Source organism: Micromys minutus (assembly GCF_963924665.1).
Source record: "Micromys minutus genome assembly, chromosome: 2".
In the NCBI taxonomy this organism is placed as follows: Eukaryota; Metazoa; Chordata; class Mammalia; order Rodentia; family Muridae; genus Micromys; species Micromys minutus.
Window position 1 is genome coordinate 14,660,515 of NC_137971.1, and position 20,068 is coordinate 14,680,582.

Consider the following 20,068-nt stretch of genomic DNA (forward strand, 5'->3'; position numbering starts at 1 on the left):
GGAAGTAAGAAAATACTTGTACTGGTTTCAGCTCGACTGAACACAGTATATTAAATCACCTAGCTTAAGAAATTATGACTCTACTTCCAGTTTCCTGCTTTAATTGCTAGCATATGAGGATTAAATCCTAAGGCTTAGCTAAAATGAAACTATCAAAAAAAAAAAAAAAAAAAAAAAAAAAAAAAAAAAAAGGAATTGGGCCAAGACTGGTGGTGTATATCCTTAATTCCAGTACTCAAGAGGCAGGAGAAACTCTGTTGAAGGCTAGCCTAGTCTACATATCAAGTTCCAGGACAGCCAGAGAGCTATATAGTCTCAAAAAGGAAACAAAACAAATTTACAGAGCATAATGTAGCCCCATGTTTGACACACAGGGCACCAAATCTACCTGGCTAAGGGCCTTTGGCAATATAAACTTAACTAAGGAACGTGCTGACTCAATTGCACACAGCTTGAAAGATAAAAAGGTACAGAGGTAGAAGCAACTATAAGGTAAGATTTTTTTTTTTACCTGCACATAGCCTCCTGCCCTTCACTAGATAGTATTTGCTACATAAAAATATTTTTTAACCAGCCTTAAACAAAACAGGCTACTATATATACACACTTAGCGTCCTAGTCTCATAAAAGCCTCTAATCCAGCATACATTTGATTCGCCCTGAGTTCTCCTGGCAAAGCCTCAGCCTCTCAGGGGGTTGGCATCAAATGCAGAAGCTGGAGTAGGGTTTCAAACACCTGTTTCAGTTTTTTAAGTGTCCAGTTTAGGCCACTGTGCTCTGGCAACAGGGACCCTGGTGATGTGGCTGCTTCTCTCCTGCCAAGTCCTCAAATTAAAGCGCCTACTCCCTCAGGGAAGAAAAGGAAGAGCTGGGAGGGGAGGGAACCATGAAGAACTGTTTCTTTTTTAACTTAAACAGATGCTCCTTATGATGTGATGATTCTACTCTTAGCTGTTTTAAGTTTCTCTTGGGTAAACAGGTAACAAAGATACAAAGAAATATTTATAGTGATAATAATCCTAAACTGGAAACAATGAACAAGTCTTTCAATGGGAGATTAGATATACTTTCTTTTGGCATATCTAGCCATATAGTTACTAAATACTGTCTAGGGGAAAAGGAAAAGAAATACTGATCTAATAACAGGCCTGAAGTCTAAAACTATGCTAACCTTGAAGAAATGAAATACAAGCCACCCCATCTGCATGAAATCTCAAAACAAAATTAATCTATTGTGACAGGACATAGATTTTTTTTAAAATACAGATTGTAGAGTGTGAAACAAAGGGGGTGGGAGGGAACCTTGGGGAGTGATGAAAGTGTTCTATGTCTTTTTTCTGATACTATTTTTGAGTCAAAGTCTCTTTATGTTGCTAAGACTAGCCAGGAATTCACTATTAGCTTAAGCTCATCTCAAACTTGGAGTCCTGCCGCTTCAGTCTCCCCAGTGCTGTAATTACAGGCCTGCATCATCACGTTCAGCTCTATCTTTTCTTAAAATTATTAAACTGTAGTTATATGGTTTATACAATACCAAAACTTATTAACTAAATATTGAAAAGTTGCACATTTCAGTGTATGTTAATTACACCTTAAAAAGTGGTATGTGTTTGTATGTGTGTGTCTGTGGGTATATGTGACTGTGTGCATGCATGAGTGCGTACGTGCACGCATGTTGGTAGAGAACTTGTCTAACATGAGTTAGATTTTGGTTTGCCCTTCCCCCAACAACAACAAATTCATTAATTAATTAGTCTCAGGAACATTGGGCTGAATCTCCCTAGTTGGAATAAGAATGAAGACAGAAGAGAGACAAATGTGCTCCCATCCACTACTCTGGTAGCACAGACTCAAGAGCTGGCTGGGCTGCCACCTCAGCGACCCTTTAACATTTTTGGGAAAATAAGTGATTTTCTTTCTCTTTAAAATTTATTTTTAATTGCACAGGTGCCCATGAAGGCCAGAAGAAAGCTTTGAATCCCTTGGACTAGTAACTTATCTTTTGTCTAAAGTAGCCCAGGAGGCCTCCAGCTGCCTAAAGCACAACCCTGAGCCTTCAGTTTCTGCCTCAAGAGTGATTGGGATTACAGGCCTGTGTGCCTGATTTTAGGTTCAGTGAGTAAGGTACTTGCTACTAAGACTAATGACTTCAGTACTATCCTTGGTACCCATCTGGAAGGTGAATCAACCCTAGCAAGCTTTCCTCTCACCTCAGCATGCATGCCTAACACCTGTACACACAATAAGTAAATGTAATTAAAAACATCTTTAAAAAAAAGAAAAGGCCTAGTTTACAGCCATAGCACTGATGGATGAACAAGTCACAGCTCTGGCCCCAGAGCTGCCACTGCTTTGCTCTGACAGCCTGCACTGATGTGACCTTGGAACCAAAACCAAAATGTATTAAGTAGCCAAGTGACATGTACTCCTATATTGCCAACATTTGGGAGGCTGAGGCTGAGGGAGACTGAAAGTTCAATATCAGCCTGGGATACACATAACAAGACTATCTGAAAAAATTCCAGAAGGCAGACTGTAGATGAGTCAAGTATTCACTTTGTGCAAAGTATATACTGTGGTAGGTATTTTATACATTATCTCATTTAACTCTCAAAAGAACTGTGTAAAGCATGTTTGCTAGAGATTGGATTTGAACCTATGACTACCTGACTTCAAAGTCTATACCTTTTTCTACTTTTTCTTTCTTATATGTAACTCATTTTATGTTTTTAGGTAGCTCTTGGCATTAAACAAAAGAAAGGGTTAAACCTACAGTTAGGAAGAGGAAATTCCCTGGAAAATTGAAACACATGCTCTGGCTCTGACTCAATTTCACACCATTTGGTTGAGCAACATCCATAGTGCGTGTGAGAAAAAAACTCCTCCCCTCACAGCCTCCCACCCCCATGCTTTATGCATTCCCTCACCTGCTGCCTTCCTTCAGAATAAGTGAGGGACAGGAAAGGAAGAAGACTATACATCTGCACTTGGTGCATATTTAAGCTGAAGGTTAGCAAGCTCAGGGTAGGAAAAAGAACTATGTGGAAAAAGAAAAAGTATATATGCTCTCATTTCTACTTGGAGTAGCACAGGATAGAAATCTTATGGTGATCTGTAATGAAGGAAGGGGAGAGACTTCTGCTGGGGAGGTGAGGAGGAGGCTGTCTTCCTGGAGAGTAGGCAGAACTCACAACAAAGCCCATCTACACCTGTTTCCTTGCCTGCTATTTTATGCTCAAATGTCCAGGATAGCAAATGGGAAGATGGATACACTAAAAAGGTTCTCCTTTGCTACCTTTTACAAACAGATTTTTGCTCATAACAATAAATATAGCTATTTGGTACTAAAAATTGGCCAGATGAAAGATTCTTACAGGAATCTAGCCTATGGCAGGATCTATGCAGATACCAAGAAAAATAAAAGGAAGAAGGAAAGGGCAAATTAACAGATGCTATTTTAGGAGTTTCCAAAGCCTAATCTATATTATGATACCCAACAAGAAGCAGACATTGAATCTGGAAATTACAGGATTTAGGATTTTCATGCCTATGCACTAAAAAAGCCTTGAAACTTTGCTCCCCCATTTTGGAGATATAAATTATCATGTGCAAAGTTGACCTGCAGGAAAAAGACATCATAAAGGGAAAAAGCCCCAAAGACTGAAGTATCATCAAAAAAAAAAGACAAACCGTAGATAATATCTTACTCTAAAAGGACCCAAAAAAGACAATTAGAAAAACTGTCCAAATTAAGTTCTAGACATCCTAAAAGAATTGCAAGACAAAATGGTTGCAGTTTTCAGATACAAATTTTAGAGTCATTTGTGCTTTATTAAAAACAAAGCTAGTAGTACTTTTGTCCTGAGCATTTAATAAAACAACTTCAGGAATGCAGGAGAAGGATAAAGCATGAAGTAATTTAGCTGAAAGTAATCATCTAAAATTAAACGAATAAAATTATAATGGAGAAAATGTTATTCATGTTAGCCACCAAAATTACACACACACACACACACACACACACACACACACACACACACAGATGGCTCAGCAGTTACAAGTGCTTCCTGCTCTTCCAATGACCTGAGTTTGATTCCCAGCACCCACATCAGATAGCTCACAACAGCCTGTCACTCCAGTTCCATGAGATCTGATGCCCTCTGCCAGACTCTGTGGGCACCTTCACTCATATGTACAAGCATGATAACATACAGAACATATAAGCACATATGTATATATTTAAATAAGCTTAATTAGAAATTGACATAAATGGGGAAGAACTTAAAAACTCCACTGAAAAAAAATCACAAAACAAGTCTTTATGTAGATAAGGGTAAATATATGCAAATGAAGGGAAAAATATAAAACTATCAACTCTTCCTATATTTACTTAAGCTTTAAAAAATTATTTTAAAACTTGTTAGTCTGGGGGAGGAGGCACATGTGCATATATGTGAAGGCCAGAAGTCAAGCTCTGGAGTGATTCCTCAGGAGCTGCCACCTTGGAGGTTTTTTGTTTGTTTGTTTGTTGTTTTTGAGACAGTCTCTCACGGGGACCTGGGTTCACAGATCAAGGCTAGGCTGGCTGAACAGAAAGCTTCTGGGATTTGCTTGTCTGTGCCTCCCCAGCACCAGGATTACAAGAGCGTAGCACCATGCCAAGCTTTTTATATCACTGCTGCCGACTGAACTCAGGTCTTAATGTTTAGGCATCAAGTACAGGACTGACCGGGCCACTTTAGTCACTTTCCCAACCTCTAGAATGACCTTCTACCTCTGAAATTCAGTGACTAAGATTTCTTACATACCAAGTGTTGCCATTTGTTAACCGGTACTCAGATTTCTTGTTTTATTAAAACTGTTGCCCAGGCTGGGCCTCCACTCACGTGACTCTCTTGTCTCAATCTCACAAATATCTGGTGAAGGCTGTGCCTCCTTATTTGGCTAAAACTACTATGGCTTTGAAGTTTTGAATTTTGCTTGGTGCTTGTGTGTCCACAGCATTTGCCCTGACACTGAGCTACATCCCCAGTCCCACAGTTTTAAAACTCTGGCTCACTCATGACCTACCTAATGGCTCTATTTCTAATACTTTTTGAATACTCACTAACAATGTAATAAAAATGTAAGAGAAAGAAGTAAAATTACTACATATAACTTGTATATGTTTTTAGTCAAAAAACTAAAGAACTTAAAAACAAACAAAAATCCAGAGGGAAGGGAAAAAGGATTGAATTTAATTTTAAGAGTATTATCGAAACACACAAGCTGGCTACAGTGGTGCACACTTGTAATCTCAGCACTTGGGAGAGGGAACCAAGATTAGAGGTTCAAGTCCAGTCTAGGCTGCATGACAATTTCACCACCAAACTGAACTAGATGAGATTCTGCCTCAAGAAAAATAAATAAATAAATAAAACCACAAGAAACAAACAAACAAAACACAAAACCAACAAGGAACATTGTCTTTGAATGAAGTAGATAGGAAGAATAAAGAAAAGTAAAACAGGACATACTATTGTTACTATAATGTGCCATCACCCCTATAGTAAATTAGTCCCTAATCGCTGGTTCATGGTACAAAGGTTTATATTGATGTGAATGAAAAACACAGTTTCATTTGTTGACTGCTTGGTCCCCAGGACAGTTCTTCTCTGAAAAGTTCAGGAGGTGGGACATTGCTGGAGGAAGCAGTGAGGCAGGTCTTTGAATTTATCTAATTCTCAATCTCTTATTTCCTCTCTGGCTATTATCAGCTATTAGGTGAATAGTTTTCCTCCACTACATCTCCCCACAGCTGTGATGTTCTACTTAAGTATGGAGTCAAAGACAAGGGCTAGAAATCTTTACAACAAAAATAAATGCTTTTTCCCTTTATGATCTTCTCCTTTTTTAAAAAAAGATGTATTTCTTTATCTTATATATGTGAGTACACTGTAGTTCTCTTCAGACACACCAGAAGGAGGCATCAGATCCCATTACAGATGGTTGTGAGCCACCATGTGGTTGCTGGGAATTGAACTCAGGACCTCTGGAAGATCTCTCCAGCCCCCTAAGATCTTCTCTTAGGTATCTTGGTCAAGCTATGAAAAAGTAATTAACACACCAGGTCTTGTTTCCATGGTAATAAAACTGATGGCCTTAGAATCTAAGGCTTTCCTACAGCTCATGCTCTCAGTTTCAATGAAGGGACCAGCCTTGACTTCTTACTTTCAGTATTAATCTCTTTTTTCTTGTATTTCCATATAATGCTCTTGCTTTAGTCTAGAATACTACAGCATATTCTAATTTGTAGCTAATTGATGTTTATAAGCTCCTGGAAGACAAAAAGGGGCAGAGAAAGCTTCTTTGCTTTTGTTAGCTAGAGTGTGGTACATAATGCTACGAACACAGCAGCATTCAACTAGTGCTTCTGAATTAGTTGAAAAAGGAAACATGGAAGTACTGAAGAAATAAGCACCCGATTTCATATATATATGAAATATATATATATAATCTTGTTTTATATGTATATATAAATATATAAAGTCTTGTTAAACTGGTACAAAGCAATATTTACAAAGAATAGGGCAGCACCTGGACAGAACGACCCCACATATGTGACCAGTGGCTGTTGGCCAGAAATGAGAATTTCAGGAAGTAACATCTCTGAGAGCTGCCTGCCAATGGCTATGGAAAGCAGCCTAAACTTTGAGGTGGCTGTATACTGACAGGAGGCCATTTTGTGCTCTTTGGGGAAAATGTTAATGAGAGGTTTCACAAATGTCAGACTTGCCTGATTAAACGAAGCCAGCTAGGTAGATGTTTTCCATATTAATGCCATCTCTGCTGAAAGAGCAAAGAGGGGGAAGAAAAGGAGGTTTGAGAAAGGAAAATGATAAACCTCAATTATTTACAAAAGAAATTATGATTCTGCTAGCTTGGGCAAGGATATCAGAGAGAGAATTGTTATCATAAAGCAGGACTGGTTCTTCTACTTTCTTGCTCCTTTCAAAAACAAAAAAAAAAACCAAAAAAACAAACAAAAAACCCTGCAATCTTTGAAGCTATAAAAGGTGAAAGACTAGGTAAGCCCAGTGTGAACAGTGCCTGAGCCTACTACTACTAAGAACTTAGAAGTTATAGAAAACTCATTTGAATAGTTACCTTTATAGTAGCACATACCTTTGATTCCAGCACTCAGGAGGCAGAGACAGGCAGATTATTGCGTTTGAAGCCACCTTGAGCTACACAGCAAGTTGTAGACCAGCCAGGGCAAACAAAACAAAACAACAGCAACAGAAAACAAAAAATGATTTTTTTCCAGATTTATGTGTATAAGTGTTTTATCTGGATATCTCTAAGTGCACCATGCATGTGCCTGGTGCTTGAGAAGGTCAGAATATGGCATCAGATCTTCTAGAACTGGAATTTTGGATACTTGTGTGGAGAATATTATTATATGGATGTATTATCTGTCAATCAAAAACAATGTGTGGCCTATAGGAAAGAGTAAAATAAAAGGTGGGACATCAAGAGGCAGAAAGAATTTTGGAATACAGCCAGGCTTGGGAGATCCACCCAGGAAGGCAGACATATGGTACCTGAGTATAGTCACATGGCAGAATATAGACTAGAGTAAATGGGATAATTTAAGTTATGATCTAATATGAAAAAAAGCCAACAATATAGCCAAGGTATTTGTAAATATACTCTGAGTTTGAGTCGTATTTCTGAGAGCATGGGACTGGGAGAAAGTACCAGGCATAACTTCTAGAAATGGCGCCTAATGTAGGCGTCAAACTGTTGTAGTAAAAATTAATTGGAGTTTCTACCTCATCTTTGGTCATTCAATTTCCAAATGAGAGGCACAAAACCCTTATATTTATGACTAGTCCTAAATGCACTAGAGCTGGGCAGATATCTACCCTCTAAGCTATTTTTTCTATTTCTCTCTATAACCCTAAGTTATTATTTGCCATGTTCTGCTTGGGCTCTTACTCCAACAGCCCTCATGGTCATGTTCTCCCAATTCACCTATCCCATGGTATCTTCTCCTCTCTTCACCTCTCTCCTGGTCTCTCCCTCAGACCCCAATCTTCTACTTCTCTTCTGCCCAGCTCCAGGCCCTTGGCATCGTTATTTGACCAATAGTTTTAAACTAAGGTGAAAGGGCACATAGTGTCACTAGGTGAATGAGGATCTCCTTGTCCCTGAGGCATCCAGAACCAGTATTTACCATTACAATACATTGCAACCAACCAAACTGCAAAACTTGTGAGCACCATATGGTGCTGGGAATTGAACTAGGATCCTTTTAAGATCAACAAATGTTCTTAGCTACTATGCCATCTTACTAGTCTGCCTATGTTAGCTTATGCTGACTTCAAACTCAGGATCCTTTTTGCTTCCTATGCTGGAAGTACAATCCTGTACTACCAGCACTGAGTTCTGACTTGAATAGTCACTCTTAAAATGTTAAAAGAAGCCAAAAGTGATGACCCACACCTGTACTTCTAGCACTTAAGAAGATGAAGAAGAAAAATTATGAATTTGAAGCCAGCCAGGACTACAGAGACAGCTTGGGACACACACAGAAAGAGAGAGAGAGAGAGAGAGAGAGAGAGAGAGAGAGAGAGAGAGAGAGAGGGAGACAGACAGACAGACAGACAGACAGAGACACAGAGACACAGAGACACAGAGAGGGAGGAGGAGGAACAGCAACATATAAATCATTTCAATAATTAGGTTTAAGGAATTTTTTTTTCTTAATTTAAGCCTGTCTTTAAATTTTTTCAAGTATTTATGTAGGATTTTCCCTTCTTTGATTTTAGATTCACAGAATTAATTAAAAATCCCTGTTACTGATACTGACCCTCTTGTATATGAGTTTATATCAATTTTGCTATGTAAATATGAAGGGGTAACTACTACTGCTTCTGAGAGTCCAGGTTCCTTTTGCCCTGTTTCTCCCCAGCCAGACTGCAACTATGCCCCAATCAACCAGCATTTTAAAAAAAGATTTATTTTATTTATATAAGTACACTGTAGCTGTCTCCAGACACACCAGAAGAGGGCACTGGATCCCATTACAGATGGTTGTGAGCCACCATGTGGTTGCTGGGAAGTGAACTTGGACCTCTGGTAGAACAGTCAGTGCTCTTAACCATGGAGACATCTCTCCAGCCCCCTAATCAACCATCATTAATACAGATGCACAGAGGTTTTTATTTGCTGCTGATTCTGCCTAGCTGTATTCAGACTGAATCTCTTTGTGTATTTAATAAATCACACTAGTTAGGAGAATAGGATTAGTTCCAAGTCACCTAATGACTATATCATGAACTATGGCATTAAAGGGATTAATATTAATCTGAGCCATTGCAGCTCAGTAGAAAAGACCAATCCATTCTTCAATAGCAGCTCCACTCAGCAAGAAATCCTCAACAAGACCAAGAAGATTAATGAGGGTTTCTACATTCTGCTTGCAAATCTTCACCTACCAGAATGGAGAGTACTGAATGCCAGTCCAGAGGAGCTCATAAATAACCTTCAATATCATAAGTATTTGGGGCAGCTGGGCCCAAGTGAAGGAGGGCCAGCCAGCCTGCTTGTCTTCTTGTTGTAAACCACACCACTGAGATGGCACAGGAATTTTATGGGCCCACACAGCAACCGGTTTTGTTTTCTTTCATGTAAGAGCCCATACCTTATAAATCACTTTCCTATTTCAGGAAAAGAGTACTAACTGCAATATGGATTTACTTGTGTACTCAGAACACAAAGCTTTTCACAGTAGGAACCCTTCCATAAAAGTGGATAAATAACCAACTTATATCATACATGGAATGTGCTTTAGAGTTATGAAATCTTTCTGCTGTTCACTGCTCAGTTCTTTGTTAGTATACACAAAATGCTAAGCCAGCTCTGTCACTCTTTGGTCCACATTCACAACTGCTTTTTTGGTGTGCCAAAGTGAGCACACACTAGGAAAAACTGTATCAGTGAGACACCACAGAACCAACCAAACTTTCTTCATACCTTGGCCCTTATTTCACCATTTAGAAACTACCAAAGCAAATCCAGGCAAGCTTGAGATCCCTAGAGGACAAGGCATAGCTTAGAATTTAATCTGGCTCAGAAGCAAATTTAAGTGCCAGTATAATATGCAGATTAAGCAAGCATTAGGATGCAACTAAGTCACATCACTGGAAGACTCCCTTTCTCTGTGATTTTGGGGATAAATACCAGGCACAGGGCTGCATGGACAGAGGTGAAGCTGCCAGGGAAGCTAAACTGAAACAGCTGTCTCTACTTAACAGCACCAGCATCATAATTTGGGAGCACAATAAGTTTATTCCGAATCAGACCCTTAAACATGCATGGACTACAGGTCAGTTACCAAGATTCCCTTGTAATGGATGCAAGAGTGAAGCAAAATAGTTTTCTTAACAGAAAAAAAAGGCTGTCTCTTCACTTATTTCCTGTAACTCTTCCTTCACTTCCCACCTCCTACTGCTTCCCCCACCCCAACCCCCGCCCCGGTTCTAAGGAAATCAATCATCTCACATGTGAGTCCAAAGCCTGTCATCTTACCAGAGTTAACCCTCAGGACAAGTTGGAACTATATCAAAGTGTTACCATGCTAAAGTCGTGTGAATACACCACAACAATCTGCTTGAAGTTCAAGCCTCACTAGGTGACTAGGAGTATTTATAGTATGTATGAGATCCCTTGTCTCTTGCCAGACATTCCAGTCCTTCTAACAAGATAGGCCTCTTACCATCAGAGGAAAGATGTTCCCTGATGGGGGGCAATTTGTGTTACATAACTCTATGTAAAGAAGTCTTCTAGCAAAAAGCTTTTTTTCCCAAAGTACCTTCCAAAGGAGAGTGCCCTGCCATCGTGTCCATGAGACGGGGCCATCCAGCAGGATGCATCAGGCCCTAGGAATGCTGAAGTCCACATATTTGCCATTCAACACCAAAATGGCTTTTCAAGTTCAATCAGCTATAAATGTTGCTTTGTTTTAATTTTCCACTGAACTTCCTGGAACCTATTATCCAACTGTCAGGGATGTATATTTAGCAAGAGCAACATGTCCTCTTTGCCACTGCCCCACTGCCCATGTCACCTCTAATAAACAGAAAATCAGCTCCTTCCTCAATCTCACTGCAAATGTGGCTTGGGGTTAGTAAAGAAAAGTTTTGGTTTAAAGACCACAAGCTGAACAGTAACTCCCTACCGTTACATGCAAATCTCCAACATCCTCTAGACTAATGCTACTGGAAGGGTTTATTAGTCCTGGGTAAATCTTCTGTGCCCACTGGAACACAAATCTGCATGCATACCTCTATTTGGGGGATGCCAGTAATAGAAATAACCTACCAGAGAAACCTAACACAGATTAATAGGAATCTCAGCTAATACAGGCATGGCAGACAGGCAATACTAATGCAGTATATCATATTAACAGGAAGATCTAAACAACAAAAATGAGGGCTAAGGAAAAAACAAAACAAAACAGGCAGATGGATGGCTTCAGTTTCATCCTAGAAAGCTAGCTTGAAAATGTAACCTCTGGGGAACAAAAAGCATGAAACACACCTTTTCCCAGTTTGTCAAAGTTCTTTTTAGCCATTGACACTTTTTATTCTGACATCAAAAAACAAAAGTAGATTCCATCTGAATGAAGAACGCAGACACACCATTACCTTTCCAGTTCAATACTTCTATCAGCTAAAAATCCCCCTAAAGCCTAACTAGCCACATGGTGTCCTTTTCCTTCCACAGTCTTCAATATAAATTCTTCAAGCTCAACAGAAAAGATGAGGCCCTAAATGCTGTATGTAAAATACAGTTAGTCTTATTTCTCCTAAATCAAACAAATAGAAATCAAGAACCAGAAATAGGAAGTTCTCTCATAATCTAGAAACATAAAATTAATTAAACTAGAATTTTAAAATAATTTCTTAGCTGGGAGTGAGGGTATTTTCTGAGACAGGGTCTTGTTCTGGAACCCGGCTTAGCCTGGAGCTCACTGTCACTAATAACCTTTAACCATGAGCAGTACTCTAGCTAGTGAGTGAGGTCAGCTCAAAATCTCCAAATTAGTCCTTCCCTAACTTTTTAAGAAAAAGAGGGTTCGTTTTTGTTTTGTTTTGAACAGAGAAAACATAAAGAGCTCCTAAGGGGGACATCAAGAAATAAATATACTTTTTAAGAAAAAATTTTCCTCTCAAGATGTATTTTGTGTGTATGTATATATGTATATGTATGTATGAATATGTGTACTATGTATTGTGTATGCATATGTATTGTGAATTTGTATATGTATGTACAAATGTATGTGTGTATGAATGTATATTTTTGTGTGTATGTGTGTATGCCTGCATATATCACACTTAATATAGTTTCTTACAATTTGTTTTTGGTTTGGTTTTCTTTCACTCCATGCTAGAAACATTTGCCAACATATGTATTAAATATAATACAGTCCATATTAATTCTTATTGCTATAAAAGTATTCTACTGTAAGAATCTATTGCATTTTATTTATTTCTGATGGACATTTGGATAATTTACTTATTGAAGCTCTGATGGAAAACACTGCGATAAACACTCCCATACACATCTTTTGGTGAACAAGATTACAAATTACTACTGGGCACACTCTTAGACACAGAATAGAAGTAGCCAACTTACAATTTACTTTCCAATTTTCACCCTCAGAATGTGAGCATCTCAGCGGGCCATCCACATTTTGTTACCACTTAGTACTGTTTGTCTTTTCTGTGAGTCTAGCTTTTAACAGCTGAGCCATCTCTCCAGCCCAAAACATTGATATACACAATTTCTATGGGGACAGTTTTGCTTGCTAAGTGTTGTATAACAATTTCCTATGAGATTGAAATGTTGCATCCTGCAGGGAAGCTCCTTAAGGACAGTAAATACTCAAAGAAACTTCAGGAAGTCCCTGAACCTGAATAGATTCACTCAGCCACTACCTGCCAGAGTTAGCAATAAAAGCGGAGAGTCCCTCTGAGAAAAAGAGACGCTGAGTAGCACAAGCTCCGAAGAAGACTCTCAGACTAGGCCAGCTGCTCAGAAGAAGCAGAACCCAGCTGAGGTGCCTAGAAGAAGTTTGGACCAACTGAGGCACCAGGAAAGAACACTCTCCAACCCATTGGGCTACTGCAGGGTATGAAGTGTGCTCCAGTTTGTATGAACCCGTGCTTGGTTGCACTTTGTGATGCAGCTGTCTTTGAGTCAGTTCTGCTCCTATAAATAACCCCTCACCCACATTTCTATAAGTAACCCCTCACCCACATTCCTGTAAGTGACTCTAATAAAACTCATTGGTTTACTAAATTGAACACTGCTGGTGTCTTAGTTTAGGGTTACCATTGCTGTGATGAAATACCATGACCAAAAGCAACTTGGGGAGGTTTACTTGGCTTACACTTCCACATAGTAGTCCATTAATGAAGGAAGTCAAAACAGGAACTCAAACAGGGCAGGAACCAGGAAGCACCATAGTGGGGTGCTGCTTACTGGCTTGCTTATCATGGCACACTCAGACTGCTTTCTTAGAGGAACAGGACCACCAGCCCTTGATAGTAGCACCCACAATGGGTTGGACCCTCCCCCATCAAATCACTAATTAAGAAATGCCCTACAGCCAGATCTTATGGAGGCATTTCTTCAATTGAGGTTCCCTCCTTTCAGATGATTCTACTTTGTGTCAAGTTGACACAAAACTAGCCAGGGCAGGTGATAATCCATACTATCATGGGATCCCTATAGTAGATGGTGTGTGTTGGGTTTTCTCCAGGAAAAGTTGTCACACAACACCAAGTTTGTGACTGTCACTAGACTCCCTCTTTCTTTCTCTCCTCTCCCTCCCTTGCTCCCTTCCTTCCTTTGAAGGACAAATTTTCACCAAATAAACCTTTAATTCTGGTCAGTCCAGGCTGCCTGGGAACTTGCAATCCTGCTTCAGTCTCCTTCTCTGTCTATCTCTGTCTCCCTCTATCCCTCCTTCCTCCCTCCCTCCTCCTCCTTCTCTCCTTCCTTTACTAGGCTGGAAATTGAACTACAGCTCACATGCTAGTCAAGTAACCACTGAGCAATATTTCCACACCTCTCCTTTCATTTTTTGTTCACAGTTTTGTTTCATATTTTTGGGTATTAAATCCAGGGCATCTGCATGCTGCACAAGTGCTCTAACACTCGGCTATACTCCCAGTTCTCCTATTCCTCTCAAAAATCAAAACTGTTATATTTCATATATTTTCCTAGCATACTCTGGATACAAACTCAAATGAAGCTTGAATTCTGATTTACAAACAGCAATTTAACACCTGAATCTTTTATATGCTACACATTTTTGGGTGTTTTATGGAACACTATATATTCACATGTAGTGAGTGCCAAACAGCTCAGGATGAGTAAAAGGTAGGAAACCAGTGGAACAGAGAAACATGTAGGTGGAGTGTCATTAGGTATGTTAAGACATCTGAGGTACTAAGATTATAGACCAGACTTTGTCATGGATGTATGTATTACTTTGGGTAAGTGAGGCTTTGATACCTAACACCAACAGGAACTACTAATGTTCAGGTCCTAATAGAGCTATAGTAACTGTATTATATAATATAGTAGCTATACTGGGAAAATAGATTAGATTTTATATAATTTCTATATATTATTTATAATTTCTATGTATTTCTACTATATTGGGAAAATATAGTAGTTATATTTTCTATATTTATACTATATAGGGAAAACATAGCAACTATATATATTTTATACATATATATTTTCCCAATATAGTAGAAAAATATGTAAGAAAAGAAGAGAGATGGTAATTCATTTTCTAGGACAAAAACACCTACAGCACATGCGCCTGATTCTAAATGAAAATCCTACATAGCCTCCGAGGAGAATCCATTTCCACCTTTCAAATAATTTATAGCTAAATGTCAGCTAAACTTAGTAACATCTCCCATTTGTCCATGGCAAGGAGATTCTTGGCTAACTTTGTGTGGTCATTACAGGCCTTCTCATAGATCCTTGAAATATGATGTGGCCATCAAAATGTCAGCACTTACCTGCTGTCCACACTTCAGACATGTGGTCCAGTTTGCAGGTCAGTGACTTACTAATGAAGGAACAAGACCAGCTTTAGATCTAATTCAAGAACATAAGCCTGGGGGCTGGACGGGTTCAGAGGACTGGGTTCAATTCCCAGCACCCACATAGTAGACTGAAACAGTCTGTAACTCTAGTTTCATGGGATCCAACACTCTTCTCATTTCCAAGGACAGCAGGTAAATATGTGGTACACATACATATATGCAGGCAAACACCCAAACACATAAAAATAAATACTTTAGGGAAAAAAATAACCTGGGCTACTGAGAAGGCTCAGCAAATAAAGGTATGTGCTGCCAAGCTGGATGGCCTGGGTTTGATCCCTGGGATCTGCATGGTAGAAGGAGAAAACTGTGGCCTTCATATTCATGCCTTGGTATGCAATCCATCCCTACCCCCACAACATAAATAACTTAAAATTTAAAATATGTCACAAAGATGATCTTGAATTACAATGTTCTAAAACTTTTCTGATTCTCTGACATTTATTTTCAGGTTTTTAAATGTTGTGGTACAGAGGAATCAAATCTATGCTAGGCAAACCTTCTATCACTCACTGAGCTACATTTCCAGATCAAAAATTTTCAAAGTAAAAAAAAAAAAAATTCCAGGTAAAAAGTTTCTAGCTAGAACTAGACCCATACACCATAGTCAAGATGGGGAAGGGAGGTTGTGTGTACATGTTTTGTTTTTGTTTTTTTTTTTAGATTTTTGAGACAGGGTTTCTCAAGAATACAGAGATTAAAGTCAGGTACCATAGCACCTGCCCAGCTTTTTGTTTCTTTGTTTTTTTTTTGTTTTTTTTTTTTTTTTGTTTTTGTTTTTGTTTTTCTATATATATAGCTCTGGCTGTTTTGGAACTCATTCTGTAGCCTCCAACTCAGAGATCTGCCCACCTCTGCTTCTGAGTGCTGGGATTGAAAGTGTGTACCACACCACCACCCAGCAATAGTCAAAGTCTTAATAGTAATAGTCAATAGTAGTCAAGGTCTTCTTTGCCAGGAGAATTTGGGGGTTTCGTTTGTTTTGTTTCTTGTTTTTAGATAGGGTCTCATACAGTAGCCCAGGCTGGCTTTTAATTCATTATGTAGTACAGACGGACATTTAACTTGAAGCAATCCTCTTGCTTCAGCCTTTCTAGTGCTGCAGTTACAGATGTGTGTTACCATACAAAGCTATAATTTTTATTCTTACTTTTGGCAATCCTATGATTTTATCTTCTAAAGTCCCATATGATAATGACTATGATTGTGAAGCTATTAGTTGTAAAGCAAGTATTCAGAAAATAGTGGATATCCCCTTTCTAGGTTGGAATATATACTAGGAAAAGCCAAATCTGAAATATAGCTTAAGACTCTACCCTCAAATATATATTGGCCTAACCTTGGTGTTCTTTGAATATATTTACAATCAGTTTATTTCTTTTTCAAAAATTATTATTTTAATTTTATGTATAGGAGCATTTTGGCTGGTGTCATGGAAGCCAGAAGAGGGTATTATATCCCCTTAGGACTAGAATTACAGACAGGTACAAAGCACCATGTGGATGCTGAGAATTGAATCAAAGTCCTCTGTAAAAACGGCCAGTGTCCTTAATTAATCTGTAAGCTATCTATCTCTCCAGTCCCACAGTTTCTTTATCACTCAATCATACCCAGAGGACCCCACCTGCTCAGGGGAAGAGGGGATGTAGGAAGGATTCTGGGAGGGGTGACTGGGAGGAGGCAATGAGTGGGATATAAACTGAATAGGTTAAAAAATAAATAAAATTAAATAAAAAAGAACTCAATTGAATATTCAGGTGGAGATCTAATTATATTCTCTAAAGGTAGTGACTTAGAAGTCAGAAAAACTAAATTCAAATCTTAGTTCTAATGTGATCATAGGAAATTAAAAACTTTAAGCCTCTAGTTCCACATCTGTAACATAAAGAAAAGGTCCAACCCTACCTCATAAACTTATTTAATAACTATGTAACACAAGTAGAAAATATTCAGGTTTAGTAACATACGTTTTTTTAAATGGTTGAACACCACCCACCTGGTCTACAGAGCAAGTCTTAGGACAGCCAGGGCTACACAGAGAAACCCTATCTTTAAAACAAAAAACAAAACTAAACAAAAACAGAAAGAAAGAAAAAGGTTGCTGGGGCCTTGAGTTCCATATCTGGTACCACAAAATGGTATCATAAAACAAAGTTGGTCAGAATTCAGAATACTGGGTATAGAGTTCAGTGAGCTCATTACTGAATTCACTAATGACCTACTAGCTGAGGATCTAGGTTTCTGCATGCTATGAGCTGCCGAAGTGTATGCTAAAAGGAGTCTTAGAGGCACCTTAAAGCTTGGCATGTTCTTCCTCAGGCACAGCAGCATCCATATGGAAACACTCTGAATTATTCTTTAGGGAGCTACAACAGCAGAGAGCCATCAGAATTTTCTAGCCAGGAAGCCAGGTGTACAGCACTTTGGTAATCCCAAACCTGAAAGGTCAAGGCAGGAGGACCAACTCATCCTTGGCTTACTAGTTAGTGTGAGGCCAGCCTGGACTGTATGAAGCCCATGTCAAACAAACAAGGAAACAAACATAAGATTTTCATCCAGGCATGGTAGCTCACTCCTACAATACCAGAACTTAAGAGGCTGAGGCAGGAAAAGTCAAGTTGCAGGCCAGCCTTGTATACACAGTGAGACTATGTCACAAGTACAGCAGTCTCACAACAGAGTCACCATGGTCAACTGATTCTGAAAAAGATACTAAGACTGTCCAAAGAGAGAAGTGAAAATATTTTCAATAAAGAGCAAGAAGCAACTAGATATTCATGTGCAAGAGAAGGACATTACAGGAATGATCCTCCACATCTCCCTGGATTTTCTATATAAACAGTGATCAAGACACAATTTGTGGCTGGAGTGATGGCTCAGCAGTTAAGAGAACTAAGTGCTTTTCCAGAGAACCTGGGTTCGATTCCCAGTACCTACCACATGGTAACTCACAATCATCTGTACCTCCAGTTCCAAAGGATCAAATGCTGTGTTCTAGTTTTTTAGGATACTACACATGCATGCAGTGCACAGACATATAGCAGGTAAAGCACTTCCACATACAAAACGATAAAATTAAAAAAAAATTAAAGATACAATTTAGAAAATAATTTCATAGAATTTTATAAATTCAACAGTAAAGATATCAAAATTAACTCAAAATGGGTAAAAGATCAAAATGTAGAAATTAAAACTATCACTCTATCTCTAGCTTCTGGTGGTCTGATGATGGTAAGCAGTTGCTCTGGTATTTCAGTTTGGGTCCTAGATTAAACTGGATTCATCACTTGGCAACAGAAAGGAAGGATGAAATACAAGAAGTAAAATATTTAACATTCAAGAGAGAACACCAGGTTGATACCAATCAATCACATTTCCTGTATGGACCTTCATGTTGTAAATCATGGTTGTATGAAAAATGATAGTTACATCGTTTAATGGACTCTCTGTGTGAAGACATGTTGCTTTGCAATTATCGGAAGTGTCGGATCAAGCTCTCTGGCTATGCTTGGGTCACTGCCTGCTCTCACTTCTTCTGTGATCAGCACGGCAGTGGTGAGTTCAGTCACTCACCGGCAGTCTGCCCTGCTTGCAACAGCACTCTTTCTAAAAAGCTAGATATTGTCCAGACAGAATTCAGTCCATCAGAGGAGTACAAAGCTATGGTACTGGCAGGGCTTCGACCAGAGGTTGTTTTGGACATTAGCTCCCAGGCATTGGCCTTCTGGACATACCAGGTACACCAGGAACGTCTCTATCAATAATATAATTTCAGCAAAGCCAAGAACTACTTAAAGCAGATGGAGAAGATATATACACAGCAAATACAGAGCAAGAATGTAGAACTGACCTCTATGAAGGGGAGGTCACCTCCATGAAAAATGTTCTAGAAGAATACAAGAAAACATTTATTGATGTCTCTGAAAAACTTATGGAGCGCAATCACCAGTACCAAAAGCTCCAAGGCCTTTATGATAGCCTTAGGCTCAGAAATATCACTATTGCTAGCCAAGAAGGCTCCCTGGAACCAGCTATGATCCCACAGTCTGGAGTCTTTGCTTCCAATCAGGGAATAGCTCAAAGTTTTCTTTGGACCGTTCACCAGTTGGAAATCAAGGTGGTGGTGATGAAGATGTTCAGTTCAGATCATTTTTTGGTGTGTTCTCCCACAGTACCTGAACCCATTAACAACTTCTTTAGTTTTTCATCTCCAAACCATGAAGCAGAGCAAATCTGCAGCAGGGTCTTTAAAGCAGAAAGAATTTAGCTCATTTTTTATTTCAATACTGAGTTCTCTTTACATTTGACTTAGAAGAAGCTGGCTTGCAGTAGGGTGTATGGCTTCCTGTTTGGTTTCTTCACTGTTTGCTTAGGGCATGGGCATTTCTTGAATCTCATTGCTCACACAATCACATTGTTGCACAGATCCTGTTTCAGACCAAGCTGTGTTTATGCTTATATAAGCACCAGTGTTATAGTTACATGGTGCTTTGGATTCTAGTATGTATATGTTAAGTGTGTGCATTGAGTTTTCCCTGCTAGTATATTACTGTAAAAATTATGGTCTTGGAAAATGGTGGCTTGCTATTAACATATATTTTACAGTCATGTACTTTCATTTATGTTACTTTGTTTTGGAGGTGTGCTTATATCAGTGAATGAAAGTGCAATTTGATGCATAAGTGTTCTGTTTATATTAAAAAAATATATACTGATAAAGTTATTTGTTGATTTTATTGGTATTTGTTTTTAAAATAAAACTGCTTTACCTTTTAAAAAATTTAAACTATCAAGTTCTTGAAAAAAAATGTTTTATGCTGCGTTGAAGGACAGAACTGGCTCCTGTGCTTTTTTTTCTGACTACACACACATATGTGTCACATGTGGAC

General features: G+C 38.8%; 1 protein-coding gene and 1 pseudogene across 9 annotated transcripts in view; one reads left to right on the forward strand and one right to left on the reverse strand.

Annotated features, from left to right (window-relative positions):
* Positions 1 to 20,068, reverse strand: part of GBF1 (golgi brefeldin A resistant guanine nucleotide exchange factor 1) — a 133,416-nt gene that overhangs the window by 58,398 nt on the left and 54,950 nt on the right. The window lies entirely within an intron of this gene.
* Positions 18,617 to 19,446, forward strand: LOC308416924 (E3 ubiquitin-protein ligase CCNB1IP1-like; annotated as a pseudogene). Its single transcript has one exon. The product of its transcript is annotated as an E3 ubiquitin-protein ligase CCNB1IP1-like (transcript).